Genomic DNA, 7211 nt, shown 5'->3' on the forward strand with positions numbered 1-7211 from the left:
ATGAATGAATTGATACGGTAATGAAGGGAAGAGAGATCTTGAACGAACCACCATAGGAATTGAAAATGAATGAATAAAGATGAAGAAACACCGGGAAGGATTAGCAAATAAACGAAGATACTTGAGAGAATTTAGAGGCAAGTGAAAGAAGAGATCCCGAGCTGATTAGATAATACTTGAATGATGCACCGGTAAGATTTTGGGAATGATAGCTGAAAGCTGAGAATGAATAAACCTGAAATGATGGCCTTCGGAGAATCAAACTGAAAAGAATCTTGAATTTCTCCGGATAGGAGAATAGAATTCTCACAATCAAAACAATTATGAGAGGATGGCATCAAGCTAGAAGCACGAATCTTGAAAAGAATGGAGCAAGATTTAAGAGAAACTCTTCTTCGGTCTTCAAAATCTGAGAATGACGACGAGAAACACCACCATGAATTATTGAGGCGCTCCGGAATGGAAATTGGAAAGGTTGAGCCAATGATGAAAAGAATTTGAAAGATCTTGGAGAAAGACGTATGACTGATGATAATGCATTCTTACGTCAGACTTGTGAAAAAGAATTGAGAATAACTCCGGGAAAATTAGAAGAGTCAGGTAAGATCCTGGGAAAAGACCTGTGGGTTAGGGCCCACTCAAAAGAAAAGCACCGTTGAACAATTTGAAGAGAGATTGCACTGGTTGAATAAAATAGCTTGAATGAGGTAACAACCTCGAAATAGGTTGAACGGATCTTGAATGAAAAGACGAGCCTTCTGAGATATCTTCAGCACTCCCGAACAATTGAATAGCGAGAAGTGGATGATTAAGAGGTGCACCGACATGGAAAAGCATTTGAAACAAGGAAAAGAATATGATCAACCCTGAAAGGCTTGAGTTGGAACCACCGGAGAAGGAAAAGAACGAAGAATAATGAACTTGAAGCTCCATTAGAATCTTCCTGAGAATCACCGGATAAGAACATTGACGGAAAAGAATGGAGAGACTTCCTATCAATAAAATGATACTTGATTCAGAAATCTGAGTCCTTGAAAAAACAAGGGTGGGAGGGCGGGAAAAACAAGGACAACTTTGGACAGATGAAATGAACAACATTGGGAAAACCGAGAGGTGATCTTGCGGATGTTGAAAAAAGATCGGATCCACTTGAAGAGAAGCACATCGGTTGGAAGATAGAATTGAGATGAAAACCTTGATGATGAAGAAGGATTAGCATCCACATAGAAATATGCTTAGGGAAGGTATGGAATCAACACTTGACATTGAAGCAACTCGAATACCACAACTCAAGACAAAAAATGGATTGGCTTGCAAAATAATCCGGAACAAACATATGATAGAGATTTCGTCCGAAGTTTTCGTGGTGGGGCCCACACGGGCTCGATCATACAGCACCATCATGTACAAGGCAGTGCACATGACATACAAAGCGTCCCCGAGTCAGCATAGCCAAGGACTCTTTAAGACACAACGAGACCACTGTAAAACCAACCGTGGATAGGCGGACCACTGGACGTCGAACCCCAATTTCATATCATACATCTGTCGGAAAGATATCCTAGGAGCTACTTGAATTCCCACTTATAAACTCCCGAAACTTTCTACTTATGCAATCAGGTGTTGGGGATACAGGGGAAGCATAATATCTCACCCAAAACTAGCAAATCCTACATCCAGCTATATCCATCCTTCAACACATAACCAAGAAACCTTCGGAAATCATTTACCTCAACCTTCGAAAAGCATAAATTATATGAGTTATGGAAATACTCCCGAACTCCCGCCCTAGTACTGGGTGGCGTCGAGGTTATCTCACCAACAACTGCATAAAAAGAGATTTTCGATGTCGCCGAAACTCAGGTATTCTAGAACTGCAACGATGAAATTGTGATGATAACACCTCGGAGCTCAACTCTTAGGGACACTGCCACAACCCCTAAATGTCAGGAGGCACCAAGAACAATGTTCTCATCACAAAACCATCGGAAACGATTCCAAGATACCCGCGTGATCCTAAAAAAATTAGTGAAATTGTAGAAGAGAAGAGTCAAAACTCTACGTCATGAAGCCTCACCAGAGCGACGAAGGGACTGAGGAGTAAAAAGAATACTACTCTCCGATATATATAATCCTATAAGACTCAAAACATTTTTCTAGACTCAACAACGCCAGCGATTCGATCAAGCAGGGGGCTCCTAAGTCGCGGAAGGCTCTGATACCAACTTATAACACCCATGATGCGGCTATATCTCCCACGTGTCGGAGCACGACTTAGAGGCATAACCGCATAGTAGGCATGTCGCAAGAGGGGTAATCTTTACACATACCATGTACTGAATAAGAAAGGGATAAAGAGTTGGCTTACAATCGCCACTTCACACAATACATAAATATAGCATTACATCATCCAGAATACAATCAAGGTCCGACTACGGAACCAAAATAAAAGAAGACCACCCCTAATGCTAGATCCCTGATCGTTCCAACTAGGCTCCACTACTGATCAACTGGAAACGAAACAAGACTACGAACAAAATCTTCATCGAGCTCCCACTTGAGCTCAGCGGCGTCATCTGCACTGGTATCATCGGCACCTAGAACTGTTTGGAAGTATCTGTGAGTCACGGGGACTCAGCAATCTCACACCCTCGCAGTCAAGACTATTTAAGCTTATGGGTAGGAAAGGGTAGTGAGGTGGAGATGCATCAACCACTAGAATATATGGTGGCTAACTTACGCAAATGAGAGCGAGAAGAGAAGCAAAGCACGGTCGTGAACTAGAAGTGATCCTGAAACTATTTACGTTCAAACATAACTCCAAAGCCGTGTTCACTTCTCGGACTCCGCCGGAAAAAGACCATCACGGATACACACGCGGTTGATACATTTTAATTAAGTTAAGTGTCAAGTTCTCTACAACCGGACATTAACAAATTCCCATCTGCCCATAACCGCGGGCACGGCTTTCGAAAGTTCAAAACCCTGCAGGGGTGTCCCAACTTAGCCCATCACAAGCTCTCACGGTCAACGAAGGATATTCCTTCTCCCAGGACGACCCAATCAGGCTCGGAATCCCGGTTACAAGACATTTCGACAATGGTAAAACAAGACCAGCAAAGCCACCCGAATGTGCCGACAAATCCCGATAGGAGCTGCACATATCTCGTTCTCAGGGCACACCAGATTGTCCAAGATTCCGGTAGGCCAACCCAGAGTTGCCCCTGGTGGCCACAGGCTGCTGACAGGTTGGACCAACACTCAGAGGAGCACTGGCCCGGGGGTTTAAAATAAAGATGACCCTTGAGTCTGCAGAACCCAAGGGAAAGAGGCTTAGGTGGCAAATGGTAAAACCAATGTTGGGCCTTGCTGGAGGAGTTTTGTTCAAAGCGAACTGTCAAGGGGTTCCCATTATAACCCAACCACGTAAGGAACGCAAAATCAAGGAACATAACACCGGTATGACGGAAACTAGGGCGACAAGAGTGGAACAAAACACCAGGCCTAAAGCCGAGCCTTCCACCCTTTACCAAGTATATAGATGCATTAATTAAAATAAGAGATATTGTGATATCCCAACAAAATATCCATGTTCCAACATGGAACAAACTCCATCTTCACCTGCAACTAACAACGCTATAAGATGGGCTGAGCAAAGCGGTAACATAGCCAAACAACGGTTTTCTAGGACACGGTGGGTTAGAGGCTTGACATGGCTACATGGGAGGCATGATATAGCAAGTGGTAGGTATCGCAGCAGAGCAAAAGAGCGAGCAACTAGCAAGCACAGATAGAAGTGATTTCGAGGGTATGGTCATCTTGCCTGCAAAGTTCTCAGAGAAGGCGAAGGCTTGATCCTCGTAAACGTACTCAACGGGTTCCTCGATCACGAACTCGTCTCCCGAATCTACCCAAAGCAAGAACAAAAGCAAAGGGAACAACCATCAACCACGGTGCAATGCGCAAGCAACATGATGCGAAACATGGCATGATATGCAGGATGTGATCAGCAATGCATATGCATGCTCCAGAAGGGAAAGATTGAACAAGGCCTCAACTTGACAAACCAAGTGCGCCGCTGGAAAGATGAGTTGATTTTGGTCGAAATCGATATAAAGATCACCGGAATCGGATGCACGGTTTGCAAATGGCAAGCAAAACAAGAATGACACAATTCTGCGATTAACAACACGATGTCATCTAGAATGCAACAAGAAGCTAAGCTACTGCACTCCAACATAGCAACAAAGCACATGGCAGTGATCTACTCAAGATGCTTGAAAAAACATGAACACTGAGCTGCGGCTACATCACACAAGAGCAGGTTCAACCAAGCATGGCAAAAGTGCACAGACAAAGCTACAAGTTAAATGAGCTCAATATGAAACGAGTTGCATATTGACGGAACACCACAACAATTATTTAGTTCTCTCCCGTTTAAGTACTCAACAACATTACATGTTTGTTAGCATGGCAAGGGGTGAAGCATAACAAAACTACCTATCTAGGCAAGTTTAAATGAGGCCGGAACGCCAAACAACAATTCCGCTAAATCCCCATATGCATGTATCAATTTGGTGCAACAACAATTTTAAACATTTAAATGTTATTATCATGATGCGAATGACATGTGCAAGTTTTATGTAGTTTTTATGAAAATGCTAACATGAACAAGATATGAAGCATTTGTCATCGTGGCGGAAACGAAAGGGGTGCCACGGCAACGAATCCGAAAATGATGCCACGACAACATATCAGTTCTGGTAGCTCATGGAGATACCGATGCAAAAGAAGATGTGACGGGAGCGTGTCATGCGATGAACGGTGGGGTGCTCCCGGTTACCGGGTTCCCACATGTCGACGGCAAGGCAACGAGGAACTCGCAAAGAACAACTCAAACACGTTGCAACCACGAGCATCTCATACATCACACAACATTCGTTCACGGGCGTCGTCTCGGTGGTTATACCTTCGAAGCGTGTGTTTCGAAGCAGATCGGTTCATAGAGGAAGTAGTCGTTCACGGGTCGTCGAGGGAAGTAGTGGTTCATGTCCGTAGATGTTCGGGGTCACGACACGGAACTTGACGTCCACGGGGCCTTCAGCGATGGTCGTGGTACATGTTTTAAGGGGAAGTGGAGGTTCTCGCAATCTTGGCGATGGTAGTGGTATACGTTTCGAAGGTGAACTTGACGAATTCGAATCCCTTCGGGGTTGTCATGGTACTTGGGGTCTTCGGACACGCCGGTCTCGTTCTTGCGACGTTAGTTGAACTTGACATATCCGAGGGATCTGGGTGTCGTGGTACTTGGCGAAAAACACGTTGAGGGTACTTGTACTCGTATTCATCATGGAAGTAGTCATTCAGGCTCCTGTGTGGACTTCCCGGTCGTGGTCTCCGCGGCGTAGTTGTACAAAAGCATCGTCGGAACTTGGACGAATCCATAGGCATGCACGGCTAGTAGAGGAACTTGACGCATCCAAACAAAGCAACATAACAGGCCTCGGTTCTTGGTGGTCAACAAAGGGAGGCTGTCGACGAAGCAGCAGCAAGGAGCGTACAGCCACGACGGACACCATGGCCGTGCGGAGCGGGACCTCTGGCACGAGACCAGCAGCGAGGCACGGACAAGCAGGAAGGCAGCGAGATCGACAGCGGCTGGCGGCGAGTGGAACAGCTCGGACGGCGAGGTCGCCGGCAGGAGAGGCTGCGACATGGCCGGGCTTCGGCTGTCGACGGCTCCGGTGGCGGAGCTTGAGGCGGCGGCTAGGTTCTTGCCGGAGGAGAACCGAGCAACAGGCGAGCAGAGGAGGCGGGGTCGGCGCCTGAGTTGTCCTCTTCTCCGTGGCTGTGGATGACGATGATGATGAGAGGCAAGGCACCGCAAGTGGCTGCACTGGCGTTGGAACTTGGCGCGGAAGACGACGAGGGGCTCCAGGAAGGAGATGGCGGTGGGTAGAGGCACGGGTCGGGGCGGTGGAGGAAGCAGGCCGGCGGCGACGGCTGTTGGGGCTTCATCCTACTCACTCCCGTGCTTGATGCAGGAGCAAGCGCCTGAGATCCAAGCCAGGAGAGGCGCGATGCAGGGTTACAAGGGAGCGGGGGCTGAGCGAGGGGAAGAAGGAGCATGGGGGGTCGAGAGCAAGGAGATGGATGGGGGATCGAGCGGGTGGCATCGGGCACGGGCGCTCCTGGCGGTGTGAGGAGGGAGACGAGGGAAGGGAATGAGGGAGATGGAGAGGGAGCGGCTGGGCCTAGGTTAGATCAGGGAGAGACTGGGCCTTGGAGGCTGGCCCAGGGTGAGGGAAATGGCCAGAGGCCTGCAGGAGCTGCGGGAAACCTTGGACCAAAAGGGCCGCAGGAGGCCCAAATGGCATGTCTGGGCTCTCTCTCTCTCCCTCCTATTTCCTTCTCTTTAAAAAACAGAGAAATAAGAGAAAGGAAAAGAGAGAAGAGAAGGTTAGAGGAAGAATTTGGGCATGTGGTTAATTTTCTTGGACTCACGCAAATATGCTCGGTCCGAGAAAATTAGAAAAGGCCAGATCGAACGATAAGAATTCAATCTCATTTGAATTTAATTCAAATGGGTTTGAACTAGGACGAGGTTTTAGGAGTATCCAAAAATGTCGAGAATTTTGGTAGAGCTCCGGAAAAAGGTAAAAGAATTATTGGCAAGGCTAGAGAGTCGAAACTTGTAGAAGAAAAAGGTCAAGGGATTTAATATGCAAGTGGGTTCATGGGTGATTCCAAAACAATGGAATATTTTATAATATCTCCCTAAATATCGGGAGGGTAAGTTATAAAGAGAAACCACCATGTGAGTTCCCTCAATTTAAATGGATCGAAGATCCATACGGTTTATTTAGTTGAGTTGGAAAGATTAAAGACACGATAACATGATGCAATGCACATGATGCAACGATGAATGCAACAAGCAAAAACAAATCACACAACGAATCTCGGAAAACCTGGAAGGCATCTGAAGCTCCGGTCTTGGGCGTCACAGGTGGCTAGGAACCCTAGCTGCCTCTTGGGTCGATGGGGACTGGGGAGAACGATGTGGTTTTTTTACGAGGGGTGCCCTTCTGTGGTGCTGGATGACTCGCTTGGGAGGAATAGGCCCAATCGTTTTTCACTTACGGGTGGCAAAGGTGGGTAAATACATTGAGACTCTCAGGGGACAGCTAAAAGTGCATTGCTAAAGTTGGGGG

This window comes from Triticum dicoccoides, chromosome 3A, assembly GCF_002162155.2.
Source record: "Triticum dicoccoides isolate Atlit2015 ecotype Zavitan chromosome 3A, WEW_v2.0, whole genome shotgun sequence".
NCBI lineage: Eukaryota > Viridiplantae > Streptophyta > Magnoliopsida > Poales > Poaceae > Triticum > Triticum dicoccoides.